This window comes from Chanodichthys erythropterus, chromosome 18 (genome assembly GCF_024489055.1).
Source record: "Chanodichthys erythropterus isolate Z2021 chromosome 18, ASM2448905v1, whole genome shotgun sequence".
NCBI lineage: Eukaryota > Metazoa > Chordata > Actinopteri > Cypriniformes > Xenocyprididae > Chanodichthys > Chanodichthys erythropterus.
This window is the reverse complement of record NC_090238.1, coordinates 7,061,606-7,077,253: the sequence shown is the minus strand read 5'-3', so window position 1 is coordinate 7,077,253 and position 15,648 is coordinate 7,061,606. Positions and strand designations below refer to the sequence as shown.

General features: G+C 43.8%; 1 protein-coding gene across 3 annotated transcripts in view; it reads right to left on the bottom strand.

Moving 5' to 3' along the window:
• hivep2b (HIVEP zinc finger 2b) overlaps positions 1 to 7,030 on the bottom strand; it is a 28,605-nt gene extending 21,575 nt beyond the window's left edge. Inside the window, exons 1-2 of one of the 3 annotated variants that reach the window (XM_067367882.1) lie at positions 6,875 to 7,030; positions 6,688 to 6,713 (exon numbers count right to left, since the gene is read on the bottom strand). The gene's annotated coding sequence lies outside the window, so the exon portion shown is untranslated. Of the gene's footprint in view, positions 1 to 5,547; positions 5,727 to 6,687; positions 6,803 to 6,874 lie in introns of those variants that run through there. The other 2 variants (XM_067367885.1, XM_067367883.1) reach the window with 2 other exon arrangements.
• Positions 7,031 to 15,648: the final 8,618 nt, after the last annotated feature.

Sequence of the window (15,648 nt, the reverse complement as noted above, 5' to 3'; positions counted from 1 at the left end):
CGTGTACAGACAACAAACAATGCCCACTCACGCGGATCCGAGAAAACGACTAAAAGCATTGTATTCTGCTGCCAGGCCAGTAGTTGGCGATGTCACTTTGTAAAGAAACACTATGTGCCTATAGACTGAACCCATAATTTGTATACGCATGACATCACCATTTTTATAATTTTTTTTTTTTTTTTTGTATTTTACATGGAGATGATAACGGCATAATTTTAAAAAACTTGCAGTTTGAAAACGTTTTCAAAAGTTTGCATTTTCAGGCCCCCAAAACGCTGTTGATGAGTAAATGAACAGCCAAAATGCACTTTTTCATTTAAAACGGAGTCGTGTAGATGGCCCCATTTTTCTTGTTTTCAGAAAAATATCTGAACATTCTTGAGTCAAATGAAGCAAAATGACAAGATATGTAAAAATGTATCAAAATTAAGCTTAAAACAAGAAAAAATATCAGAAAAATAAACTTCTTTTCCCATTGAATTAAGTTTTTAAAGTCCCCTGTAGTCAATAATTTTATCCCTTAGAACTCATCTTTGATCACCAAAATGACATATTTAAACACTTTTTCCTTGAAAAAAATATTTCTTCATGCCTACCTTGGATGTTACTCTAAACCCTTGCCTCATTTCGTATACACGGTTCTATGCATATGCAAATTAGCCCCGCCTCCACTCGCTTACACCAGTTCAGAGATCCACTCATTGACAATCACACGTTGACGTAATTGGTTACAAGGTAGTTTGTGACGTCAGAAACAACAGCGATTTCACATTTTTGAGGCTGCATTTGGTTCACTGCAGTTTTAAGAAGAAAATATTCAGCAATGGTGACATATGAATTTGCACACTGTCTGTCTTAAAGCATATTAAAAACACCTCATAGACATATAAACATTTAATGCTTGATTTTCACCAAAGGAGGTCTTTAAAGATTTTTTTGACTGCACTGGCAGATATTTTTTCTTGTTTTAAACTTAAACTCACTATATTTTATATGTTTCAGAAAACATAACTTAATATCGGTAACACTTTGCATTAAGGTTTCATATTATATTAGTTAACATGAACTAACAATGAACAATATATCTACATCATTTAGGTCCTAACCATAACATCGTTAAATTAATTACAACATTTACTAATACATTTTTAGCTCATGTTAGTTTAATATTAGTTAATGTTAGTTAATAACACATTAACTAATGTTAACAAATGAGACCCTATTGTAAAGTGTTATCTTTATAATCACATAGTTACCTTAATATCTCAATTCATTTTGCATCTTAAGTATCTTGATTAATGTTTATATATTTTTACTGGAAAACAAGGCAAAATACTGACAAAGACAATAATATTTTGCAGTGTATTGTCATCTGTGGACAAAAAACAAAACAAAAAAGGGCAAATAAACCTCATAGACTTGCATTGAAGAAGGGAACCGAGCCAAAGTACCAGATTTGGGCAAGCAAGCAACTACCCACAATATACTTTGGCAACAACATAACAGCATGCTAAAAACTCACTCAGTGCACTTTAGAAACAGCATAGCAACACCCAAGCAATGGTGCAACAAGTTTTGCATGGGCAACTACCATTCTATTCTTGAATAATGCTTTTTTTGCTGAGTCAGGAAACTGTGTGTACGTCCAGTTTGTGTGAAGCATGATTAGTACAGAAGCAGTCCTGAAGAACGGTTTATTTATTTTCACAGAATGCAGTAATTCATCACTGTGACACGGCCAGCCATTGGAGGAGGAACGTTTGCACACTATCAAATCACACGCAAATGTGCAGATTTCCGCTGGTCAGCAGACTCATGTGCCTTAGACAGTGGAAAAGCCGAGCAGGAGGACCCGCTGGGACAGACCATCATATTTATAGAGAGACGAGAGACTTGACCTTCAATGCTTGTGGAGGATCAGCCATTTCAGGGCCGTTCCACAGTATACTTAATGTAGAGTACAGAAAGCTGCAGTGCCCCTCCCTCTCTCTCTCTCTCTCTCTCTCTCTCTCTCTCTCTCTCGTAAAATAATATTATTACATTTTTCTGTTTTTTTTCAACATATTTTAAAATGTCATTTATTCCTGTGATCAAAACTGAATTTTCAGCATCATTACTTCAAAAAATTCCTTCAAAAATTCCTTCAAAAATCTAAAATGCTGATTCGCTGCTCAAGAAACATTTATTATTATCAATCTTAAAACCAGTTGTGCTACACCAATATTTTGTGGAAACTGTGATGCAATTTTTCAGGATGATGAGTCTAGACTTATTAGTGAAAGTAAAGTTTTTATTTCTTGAAAGAAAAAAAATCTTTTGAACAGTAGCGTACATAAACACATATATAAATAACATGCGCTTTACAATGCTTTCTGGCAGAAACATAAATGTGCATTTATTAAAATTTCTTGTTCTGCATGCCATGTTTACATATTTAAAGATCTGGGGCCAGATTTACTAACACCTTGCGCCAGCGCAAACCCTCTTTTGCCATTAAAAAACGACTGTCAGGATTTACTAAAGACACACAGAGGGAAAGTAGCACTGAAAAAGCGTGGACACGGTTATTTTTGCAGCTGACCTTATTCCATATGCATAGGAGTTTCCCTTTCAGACGCAAAATTTATCACACAAGATGATTTACTAAGGTTTGCGCTAGTCAATTCTTTGGTATTTCTTCCATTATTTAATGCCCCAAAAAGGCATGTCTTAACCCAGACGCTAATTTGCGATGCTCTTGGTAGATTACGTTGGTCATTCTGGAAATGATCTGGCTGCGTCTGTGTTCTTTAATTTGCGTGTCATCAGTAGATCATACAGAGAATTTTCCACTCCCATCGGAGCTTTTATGGGATTGCGCTCTCATGCTAATTTGCCCCGTTTAGTAAATCTGGCCCCTAATACCCTGTCGTTAACTGATTAATCATCATTTTCATCAAGCATGTGCAGATTCCTATCAGCCTCACAAAGGTTTGATAATTGCACTAAAAGTGTGCCATATGCAAATGGCCTTGATCTGGAAATTATACTGTAAATGTCACTCACCACGCATGTGTTGTGCAGAAATGAGGAATGTTCCCATGGCAACTAAACGACTATTTCTGCTGCACGTTCTTTGTCTCACATAAGTGGGTATTCAATAGGCCAACAGGCATCCTCAAGTAACCCTCCTGCACCTGTGACATCACATGCTCACTAAACCCCCTTACAGCACACAGATGAGAATCTGTAAAATTGCATACATCTTTCACCAGGTAACCTAAAAAATTATCTTGGTTTGATATTAAGCACATTTTTCAATGGCTTTAATCCAGTAACAGTACATTGCGGTACTCTAGAAATAGATCTTTAAAGGAAGTGTATGAAAATGTTATCCTTATTCATTTCCAGTTTGTTCCAAAACTGTACGCTGTTACATTTTCAATGGAACACAACAGTTTATCAAAATTTAGAAGAATATTCACACAGCTCTTTTTCATTTAATGTGTTTCTAGCATGTTTGGCACTTTGTGTCATATTGAAATGTGTTTCTGGGAGTGAATTACAGTGTAAAGCATGCCATTTCCTGTTGCCAGCAGGTGGCGCTATGACTAACTGAATTATGCCATGTAGATATCTCTTTAGGTCGGGACTGTAATAAAACACGTGAAGTTTGGGGCAGATCAGACATTGTATGCCCGAGTTACAACAACTTCCTGTTTAATGGCGAAACATCAAACTTTGGCAGGCCGCCACGGACACGCCCTTCAGTGAAAACTCTAGATCTTCGCAATTTAATGTAACAAAGGCCTTTAGATTAGACTGACCAAATATGATGTTGATCTGATTAAAGCTCTAGGAGGAATTAGTTAAAGTAAAATGTCTGGAAATGGCAAAAAAATTTTGCAAAGAAAATTCAAAATATCTCACTTCCTATTGGGTTTTCAGATTTTGCACCAGAGGCTTTTTTGTAGGTATTGGGCTGTTACATGTGTCTACTTAATTTCATAACTGTACGTGAAACGTAGCACGAAGGGCGCTTGATTGAAATTTTGTAGGTGGCGCTATTGAGCCATTTTACCACACCTAATTCAGAAACCCATATCGGATGTAAATTTTCACCAATTCTGACGGGTGTGCAAAGTTTCATGAGTTTTCGAGCATGTTTAGGCCCTCAAAATTCTAATAGGTTCCTCACACCATTGGTTCTCAGGCCCTAATAATCCACATACTCCAGTAGTTTAACCTCAATTTTATGAAGTGATGCTTTTGTGCAAAAAACAAACGAAAAACATAATTTACAACTTTATTTACAAAATATTAATCTCCAACGTGCATTCCAGAGAGAACTACGATGCATGTTGTATTGATGTGAAAGCAGACGTTGTTACATGAACACGCATTGGAGATTAATATGTTTTTGTGCAAACAAAGCACTCATGTCACTTCAACTGAGGCTAAACCACTGGAGTCACATGGATTATTTTAACGATGTCTTTGCTAGCTTTCTGGGGCTTGAAATTGGTAGATGCGTAGACTGTCAATGGAGGAACAGAAAGCTCTCAGATTTAATTTAAAAGATCTTCATTTGTGTTCAGAAGATGAACGGGTTTGTAATGACAAGAGGGTGAGTAATTAATTAATATTTGGGTCAACTAATCCTTTAATGCAAACAATGAGCATTTTGTTTCAGTATTTATTATATCTTTATTAGTGTCAGTTAATCAAAATACAAGTGTTCATTGTTAGTTCATGTAGAGCTTTTGATTTAAATTTTTGTAAATGATAAATGATTAAATGAACAATAACTAAGATATTAGTTTGTTAATTCAGGCTAATATATATATATATATATATAATCTCCAAGAAATCCAGTGTTACCAAATAGCTTTGTTACAGACTGAAGCTCTCAAATCTCCTAAAAAAAATAAACCAGTATAGAATGGAGAAATCAAATTAATGACTAAACTAAAAATAACTTAAAGTTTAACAACTCATATACACAATTGTAATGATTTTGTAAGGGTGTTTTTGTTTTTGCTTTTTGGTTCGTTTTAGAGGTTTGAGTCCTCACAGTGCAACTTCTCAGTATTTCTTAGACTAGAGAAGGTCACAAGCTTTAGATTTGAAATAAATGCCTTGAGATTCTCAATGTTATTCTGAAGAACAGTGTTCTCTAATCACCATGGCAACACATGCTAAGTGCTATTTCTCAGTCAAACCCAACAATGAATAGGCTTCCATTCAAGTGAGCAAGAAAGACTAGAAACATATGACTACATCATGATGATCAAAACCATTATAACATGTCTAGATAGAATGAATGCATGTCCAAACATGCCCATGCAAGCTCTGTTGACCAATACCATCTCGGATGACCAATATTATGCCACAGTTGTTTTACACATGAATTACTAAAAAACTATTAATAAACATAAACACAACATCTGGGTCTCCAGAGCATCAACAGCAACCAAAAGTCCAATACATGTGCCAGGATAAAAAACCTTCACCTTATCATGTCCAGATCATATCTTAGTTCAATTTCCATGCTAACTCTCTCACCTGGCCAGATCTTCTCATGAATCAAACCCATTCATTTCCACCAGGTCAGGTTCCCATCCTCAGTGTGTGACTGCCAAGAGTTCTGTTTTACACTGACCTCTCTCTGTTAGGCACTGCTACAATACTCTTACTCCCAAGAGCAGTGGGAAGTAACTGGAAAATGATCATGTTTCTTGGCATAAACACGTGTGTGTTGATTGGCTGAGGGCTGATGTCCATTACCGTGACAACACGCTGCTGGCAATGGCAGCAGCCGGAGAGGAATATACACAGGGACAGAAATAGATTTCTGCTCACTCCGGAGCACCACAATCCCAGCACAGAGGAAGGGAGGGAAAGCCGGAGGGAATCTGAGACGGAAGATGAACGCAGACATAAGAAAGCAAGGACATTAGCTTAGAATATCACACCTGCAGCGCGCCATACTGCTCAGTACTCAGTGTGTGCACAAGGCTGTACTATGTTGGTGAATATTATTGTGGATTTATTTGCACAACTTAAAGTAGGAATATTAAACCAGATTTATACATTTTCTGAAGATGGTGTTTGTTGCAAGTTTTAGTATCATTGTTAAGACATCCACCTTCAGGTCATGAGACATGTGTCTTTTTGTTGTGAAATCTGTACTGATTTTCATAAAGTAAGACTAACTTTTATAAGATGAACACTTATTGGACTGAAGCAACTTGATTATCCAAACATTTATCCAATCACAAAATGTAAGTATCAAATATGTTCTATCAGGCTTTTGAGGAACGTTTATTTGTTCATCATATAAAGCTTTGATCATGAAACTAAGCATTTAAATATCATCTAAATAAGACATATTATTGGGAGATATATGAAAACTGATATTTATATGCATTGATGTAAGTACTCTGCTATGCTGTTATAAAGATTTCACTGATTTACATTACAGCCTATCAGAATTTCATTTTTCTTTTTGGTCATATCAATTTTAGCAACTGCATTAAATTGCATATGAGACACGCCTGAATAAATCTGAGGTGTCTTTTCCTCCTCAAGCATGAGGTCTATATTTTTCAATATCATACTATATGAGCCATAAAATCCTGATGTATCAAATATGTTAAAGGGTTAGTTCACCTAAAAATGAAAATTCTGTCATTTATTACTTACCCTCGTACCGTTCCACACCCGTAAGACTTTCGTTAATATTCGGAACACAAATTAAGATATTTTAGTTGTCAAGTTCTTTAGTTAAAAGACACAAAGTATTGATATAAATACTTGTTTAAAACAATCACTTTAGCAAAGTTTATACTATTTTTGGTTTATAAAGGAAGAAGCTCATTGTAGTCCCTACCAGCCATTTGTTGTAGTCTATAAAAAGCAATTTCTGTAAGGAGCTATCTCCCTTTGCATTGAACTTTGAGCCTCGTAAATTTGCAGATGTTGTTTACGCTGAAACAGCAACATTACACACTAACTAAAGTTAAAAAAGTGAAATAATAATCAAGGACCATTTTAAATAGATCAAATTAACGCAGAATCAACTTTGCATTGTTGTCCACGATCACGTCAAGTATCAGCCAGATTTCCATGTGCATCATCAAATACGGTTGTTAAGAAAAGTGCTGTGCTGAATTTTTGTGTCATCTAGTGGTTTAAAAGAGAATAAAGTCAAACATGCCTTTTACCCCAGTGCACCTTTAGTCATGTTGTATAATAGTGATGCTGGCCTTGTAACAAAGCAATTTAAAAAAAAAAAGATGCATTTGTGTTTAGGCGCTCCTGCATTTTAGTGATCGTCTTTATTCAGGTCACAGACGGCAGCGGCCTTGGTTTAATGGAAATGGTCATAATTCAGTGCATCGTCTGCCATCCTGTTATTTGTAGAAGGTCAACTTGTCCAAACGGCCGTGACATTAAATCAACAGCTTATAGATCCAGAGCCACAGCTTCTGTGCATCTTATAACTGAAATCAACAAAAAGCTAGTCACAACCCATATCAATTTAGTAACCTGCATATTTCTGAGTGAGGCATAGGATATTTATGTAAAAGTTTGGAAGGAACTAGTTTAAAAAGAGGGATTTGTGTTGTCAGTCATACAGTACTTGTCATATAGTATTTTTTTTTGTATCAATCAGTAAGTATTTTTGTCTTGTTTTTCAGGAAAATATCATTCTCAAATCAAGATACATTTACATGAGAAGCAAAATTACATATGATAGTTACATATTTTATGAAATATTAACTGAATAATATCTGCCAGTGGGCTAAGAAAAATAAAACTCATTTTCTTTTTTTCTTTGGTCAAAACACTGACTTTTATGCAGATAAGTTATTGCATTCTGTGAAAAGATTTTGAAAGGAAACATTTTTTAAAAACATGCACCATACAGGAACATTCACATTTTAATTTTGTGTTGACTTTAGAATTTTTGTATTATTATTATTTGAATTATGTTTCATTTCAGTTGTAGAACAGCTTTGTACTTTTAAAACAAAATGTAAAAATTAAAGAAATATTGAGAGTTAGTAACTAAAAAACTATTTTTCATTTAGAGCTGAACTATTCATTTGAAAATAATGCATAATGCATCCCGTTATGAAACATTATATGATTTGGTAACAAACCAGAATGACTTTTCCGTAAGTCTAATAACGTCATTGCTTCTAATCGTGTTATATCACATGTAGTGCACAAATAGGAAGCAGGACGAAATCCCCTCGCAGACCCCCTCATTCTGTCATACTACATGTAATGGAAGATTGGCTCTGGAACCCCAAAGGTCCTTCCCACTTTACCTCCCAGCGGCAGGCTTTACCCGCTCAGACCAGACACCAGCGAAAACACCATCCGGACACCTGCGAAAACAGAGACACAGTTGCATGTGGAAACCATGATGAAATATGCAAAACAGAGCGAAAAGGGAATTTCACATACATGAGGAACATTCTGCTGCTAACTCTGAATTTTCCCCCTGCCGAGTGAGTTAAAGGGGCTGTGATGTTCATAAACAGTGCAGGACTATTCTTGGCACAGCTGCCCTGAATAACTCAGATAGGGAGTTTCTGATATGGGAGCAGTGGGCACGTGTGTCTGAATGCAGCATGTGATGCTCTCCGATTCCAAAGACGGCCATAAGCAGAGCATTATGGGTAGCTCAGGCTTCCACACACTGCTCTGTTCAAATGTACGTCTCTGTGTGTTACATTCAAATCAAATTCAAGACAGAACGCATTTCATATGCGTTACATTTTACACATACGTTACTTTAAGTTAAAAGTCACTTCACTAAGCGGGTTAAGTAAAGGCCTGATATACTCACTGTGAAGTTCCTTTTCGTTCTTTGCTTAGGGATAAAAAGTTAGAAATACTTGACCAGCTTTGCAAGACACTAGCATAAACTAAATAAAACTTTTCTGGTGTAAGTTTAAGGTAATTTTTGATCAAGAGGTAAGTATGTTGAACCAAAACATTAAAATTTTAACATTTTATTTTTACTTCATAAATTGTTAAATATGGATTTTTTTTTTACACAAACACATCTCTTCACTTCAGAAGGCCTTTATCAATCCCGCGGAGCCGTGTGGAGTACGTTTATGATGGATGGATGGATGGATGTGGATGGAGGCACTTTCAGCAGCTCATACTCATGGGTCCCGTTCACTGCCGTTATAAAGCTTGGATGCGTCAGGATATGTATTAAAATATCTCAGAGAGCAGTGGTGTATGAAGTACTCAAAACCACACTTGAGTAAAAGTATAAATATCTTACCAGAAAATGACTTTGGTAGAAGTTAAAGTCACTGTTTAAAATGTTACTTGAGTAAAAGTTTTAAAGTATTTGATATTTTTTTTGTACTGAAGTACAAAAAATATTTTTTGATATTAAATGTATTTAAAGGGATAGTGCACCCAGAAGTGAAAATCTGATGTTTATCTGCTTACCCCCAGTGCATCCAAGATGTAGGTGACTTTGTTTCTTCAGTAGAACACAAATGATGATTTTTAACTGGAACCGTTGCCGTCTGTCAGTGAAATAATGCGAGTCAATGGGAACTTTATCAATAAGAGTCAAAAAAACTGGCATAGACAAATCCAAATTAAACCTTGCGGCTCGTGACGACACACTGATGTCCTAAGACACGAAACGATCGGTTTGTGTGAGAAACCAAACGTCTCGGTTACGTATGTAACCCTCGTTCCCTGAAGGAGGGAACGGAGACGTACGTCAGTAGTGACCGACGAATTGGGATATCGCTAGAGAGCCCCTATCAGCTTCGAGAGAACTAAAACAAGCCAATGGAATTGGCGTGCGATATTTGCATAATGCGCACCTCCCCTAACAGGTGGATATAAAAAGGGGGGCAGATGCAATCGCACTCTGTTTTTCGCTGAGGAGACAACCGGTGTCCGCACTGCAGCGAGGGTACAGAAACTGTGGCGACGGGACGTACGTCTCCGTTCCCTCCTTCAGGGAACGAGGGTTACATGCGTAACCGAGACGTTCCCTTTCAGTCGGTCACGTTCGACGTACGTCAGTAGTGACCGATGAATTGGGATCCCAACTAAAACGCCACAGTTACGAAACCCCTTCCAGTGCCCAGCGCAGGCTCTAGCCGCCCGTCGCACCAAGGGGACGGAGAAGGGGCGAGCTTACGCCGGGAAGTCTACTGCTGTTCCGATATACCCACTAAGTAAACTAGACTACACTGGGGAAGCGAACCCGTAAGGAACGCTGCGGAACCACTACCTACCCAGAGGGGAAGGAATTTACATGGAAAACATATGGACTGGCCCGCAGGGCAGAACGCATATGAGTCCCTGGGATGGCTCCACCTGAGTAGGGGGAGACTCATCTGACAGGAGAAAGCAGAAGCTCTGCTAAGGGAAAGACACGGGCTCACCGTAGGGAGTAACCGTGGACAATACACATATGGAATCACTCACGTAGAGGGATTGCAACATATGGAACCCAACCAACAGACAACATCGAAGATGGATGTTGGTCTGGCATCAGACACTCCGCAATGCCCGAGCCGAAGGTGGAGGTGGAGGAACTCGACAGGGTTCACCGAACGGGGAACACGACTGGAGTCAACAGATGCACATATCCTGCCCAGGGGGCGGGAGTGGCATTGCAAGCCGACACGAGCACAGGTTCAACGCGTCTACCGGCTGGTGGAAGCGAGTACACGGGAAGAACCAGCTTACACGTAAGCTAAAAACCCTAGCAAACGTGTTGGGTGTCGCCCAGCCCACAGCTCTACAATCTGTCAGCGAGGCGCCATGAGCCAGCGCCCAGGAAGAGGCCACTCAGGTGGAGTGGGCTCTCAACCCGAACGGGCAAGGCACGCCCTGGGAACATAAGCCAGGGCGATGGCATCCACTAACCAGTGGGCCATCCTCTGCTTGGAGACAGCCTTTCCCTTCTGCTGGTCTCCGTAACAGACAAAGAGCTGATCTGAGGTCCTAAGCTTCAAGTTCTATCCACGTAAACACGCAGGGCGTGAACTGGAAAGAGCGAAGCTAGGGCTGGGTCTGCCTCCTCCGAAGGCAGCGCTTGCAGGTTCACTACCTGATCTCTGAAGGGAGTGGTAGGAACCTTGGGCACATATCCAGGCCGGGGTCTCAGGAAGACGTGAGAATCCCCAGGCCCAAATTCCAGGCACGATTCGTCGACCGAAAATGCGTGCAGGTCCCCTACCCTCTTAACATGAGGCCAATACAACCAGGAGGACGGTCTAAGAGACAGTACTTTTAACTCGATTAATTGCAAAGGCTCAAGGGATGACGCCGAAGTTAGCTAAGAACTAAGGTGAGATCCCTAGAGGGTAAGGAGGGTGGGCAAGGAGGAATCAGTCCCCTCGCCCCCCTCAGGAACCTGATGGTCAGACCGTGTTTCCCCAGGGCTTGCCATCAACTGCATGGAGATGTGCAGCGAAGCGGCAACATACACCTTGAGGGTGGAGGGAGACAGCCTTCGCTCCAAGCCCTCTTGCAGGAAGGAAAGCACAGATCTGACCGTCTTGCGAGAGGAGCACCATTCAACGAATAGGTTCGACTTCAACGCATAGAGGCTCCTCGTGAAGGAGCTCTAGCGGAAGTGATGGTGTCTACGACCGCCTGCGGGAGATCACCCAGAACCTCCGCATCCCGTCCAGGGACCACACGTGGAGGTTCCACAGGTCGGGACGCGGGTGCCATAGGAAGCCCCATCTCTGAGTCAGGAGGTCCTTCCTCAGAGGAATCGGCCAAGGAGGGGCTGTCGTGAGGAGCATTAGGTCCGAAACCCGGGTCCGAGTGACCAATATGGAGCCACTAACAAGACCTGCTCCTCATCCTCCCTGACCTAGCACAGGAGCTGTGCGAGAAGGCTCACTGGGGGAAAACGCATATTGCGTAGGCCCCGGGGCCAGCTGAGTGCCAGGGTATCCGTGCCGAGCGACTCGCCGGTCAGGGAAAACCACTGGCCGAGGGCAGTTCCTGGGGAGGCAACAGGACTACCTGGGCCTCGCCGAAGTAGTGCCAGATCAGCTGGACCGCCTGGGGATGGAGCCGCCACTTGCCCGCAAGTGGAGGCTGCCGTAAGAGCTCGTAGGCTGCACGGTTAAGCACACCTGGGACATGAGTGGCCTGGAAGCGACCTCAGATGCTTCTGACTCCATAGCAAGAGATGGCAGGCGAGTTGCGATATGCGACGGGAGCGTAGACCAGCCTGATGGTTGATGTACGCAACGGCCGCCGTGCTTGTCCGAGCGGACCAGTACATGCTTGTCTGACAGCAGCTCCTTGAAGCGGCCCAGTGCAAGACATACTGCTAGCAACTCGAGGCAATTGATATGCCAATGCAGTCGAGGCCCCGTCCAAGACCCGAACCGCATGCCCGTTGTACATGGCCCCCCATCCGGTGGTAGAGGCATCTGTGTGGACCACAGCGTCCCAGGGGTACTCCCGCCCGCAGGAACAAAGGGTCCGACCACCGGATGAGGGTAGGGCGGCAGCTCCGTGTCACGAGGACACTGAGCGTGCTGCGCTGCCATGGCCATCTCAGGACCCAGTCGCGGAGCCGGTGTTGAAGCGGCCTCATATGGAGCAACCTGAGCGGCGAAACGCGGCTGCAGATGCCACATGCCCCAGGAGCCTCTGAAGTCTTTCAGTGGGGCCGCCATCCTGCGCTTGAGCGAACTCAGGCAGTTCAACACCGACTGGACGCGCTCCTCAGAGGCGCACAATCCAGGCGATCGAGTCTAGCTCGAGACTGAGAAAAGAGATCCTCTGCCCGGGGGCGAGTTTGCTCTTGTCCCAGCTGACCCAAAGACCCAACAGGCTGAGGTGAGCTAAACCATCTCCCTGTGTACGCACAACTGCTTCGCGAGCTGGCCAGGAACAACCAGTCGTCGAGGCAGTCGAGAATGCGAACGCCCTGTTCCTTGAGGGGAACAATGGCCACCTCCGCAACCGTGTAAGGCGTGGAGCGACAGGGCCAGCCCGAAGGGTAGGAGTTTGTACTGACATGCTCGACCCGAGCGCAGAATCGAGACATGAAAGTATGCATCCTTCAGGTCAAATGCTGCAAACCAAACCCCGGGACGGACGCACTCGAAAATGCGCTTCTGCATGAGCACCTTAAACGGCAGCCTGAAGGTACCGGTTCAAGACGCGCAGATCCAGGATTGGCCATAGCCCACCGCCCTTTAGGGTACAATGAAGTAGGGCTGAACCTGACTTCAAATCGGCTGGAGGGACCGGCTCGATTGTATCCCTCGCCAGGAGGACAGCAATCTCCACTCGGAGAACAGGTGCAATGTCCAACGACACCTAAGTGAAGTGGACACCCCTGGACGCCGGAGGACACCGGGCGAAATAAATCGCATAGCAGAGTCTGATAGTACGCATGAGCCAGCGGAACGGGCTGGGGGCACTAACCAGGCCTCCAGACACCGAGCCAGCAGAACCAAACGCACCACAGACGTACCGGGGGTGGGGCAGCGAACCAGAGTACGGGGACCCGACTCGGGCGGCGTGGTAGCGGCCCAGAGTGTGATCAGACTCTGCGAGGTAGCAGTGCGTATGGGAGACGGCACACGGGGCGCGGCCTGCACCAACACACTGACACCTGCTGGCGAGGTGAGAGGGGGCTGGGAGTAGCAACGCGGGGCGCTGCACATCGCCAGCCACACTCTTGGGACGTAGAGGATCGGAAAACAGTTCTTAGTGGGTACCGCTGGACTCCGGAGAGCCAGCGGCGGAACAGACCAATTCTCCACCCGGCCCTCCTCCGGGGAGAAAGAACCGTTTACGTCAGCTCCAGGTCGCCATATCTCCAGGACCGTCTCCCGCTAGTCAGGTGACTGCGGGTTGAGCGAGAGCTGGGTTCAAGGCCAGTTTGTGAGATGAGCGCATCGAGAAAGCACACTTTGACGACGGCACATCCCAGCAAGACTCGCCAGGGGTGTTTCTGGACCACCATGGTGGACATTGTCTGGCCAGGGGCCTGCGCTTTGATTTGCATCCTGCGTAGCTCAACCCCGACTCAGAACTACCCACATGCAATGAGTGCTTTGACCTACTGCAGACTTACCAGGGGCCAAGACTCATGCAGGGCAGAGGTGGTGTGCCCGTAGCACTGCCACCCCACCCTAGGGGGTAGTGAGAGAAAAAACTTGTAGTGCAGATTATGACCCTCTTGGCGTTCCATATTAACGCCAAAAAAGGCCACAAACTGCCAAGTTTTCTCATGCACATCCGGGCTAAGCCAGGGGGCGCGGCAAGGCGAGTACGCGTCTCACGACACCCCCGGGGGCCCGGGAAAGCATGGTTGCCAAGTCTGAATCCGATTCGGCATGAGCACGCCACAACCGTGGGACGCTCAGCCTCATCTTCATGTTCAGAGCCCAACAATACTCTCTCCAATGTAGCAGTCGACATCTGATCCTCTGCTGGAGCCCTGACTAAGATGTTAGGTCCTCCATATTTATTTTAAGGAGGACCAGCAACACATGCAGAAGCTACCAGCCATGTTGGACAGTGAACGTGGCCGCCCAACTGGACGACACACGGCACCCTGGGCACCGACGTGGCCATGTATCTAAACATGATCCACCCACGAACATAGTCACAACATGTTTGCAATGCACTAGAGGAGTGGGGGGCCCACGGAGAATGAGTCGGCGGGTATTGCCCCACTGTGATCCTCTGGTCACCCAGGCTTATTAACCAAAGTAGCACTTTTCTGATTCAGAAAAATAACTAGATCGGGGAATAAGTGAGGGGACTCCACCTCATTAAAGGCAGCCGAGTCTCGACCGTGCATCTAGAGCGCCAGACAGCGCGCAGGGTTGCCGTGGCAACGCGCGCTGTCAGCCGGCAATTCGACGGCACACGGCGCGCTGAGCGCTCAAGCCCTTACGAGAAAGGCGAGCAAACAACGCGCCGACGTGGACATATTTCCATAAGAAAATATGACCACCCACAAACACAGTCTCAGCACGCTAAGCAGACATGAGAGAAAGTGATCGTGGCCGTCAGAGAGGATAGGAAACGACCGCCTCCAGAAACGCACAGACAGAATGACATCTTGAAAAAGACGCAGTGTCTGTCTGTGAAGCTCTTTTAGAAGGGGAAACTTCAGCTCTTTTGTGTCGAGACACACAGGGAGCGTCACGACGTGTTTAGAAAAACACAGGAGGAACCAGACCAAATCGCAGACCAACCAGTGGAATTACAGCGGAACGCTGGGAAAACATTGGATGTTTCCACCCGGCTCACTCCAACTCGCGACCTCGCTGCAGGCGTCGTCACACCAACACAAGCGCCGAAACTTCTTCAGAGGCTTGAAGTTCAAACAGCCGCAGGACACCAGGTAGGCTCCGAAGCGAAAGACAGAGTGCGATTGCATCTGCCCCCCTTTTTATATCCACCTGTTAGGGGAGGTGCGCATTATGCAAATATCGCACGCCAATTCCATTGGCTTGTTTTAGTTCTCTCGAAGCTGATAGGGGCTCTCTAGCGATATCCCAATTCGTCGGTCACTACTGACGTACGTCGAACGTGACCGACTGAAAGGGAACAGTATTTATATCATTTTTTACCTCTAAAACACCACTATGTCCAACTGCATTCAGC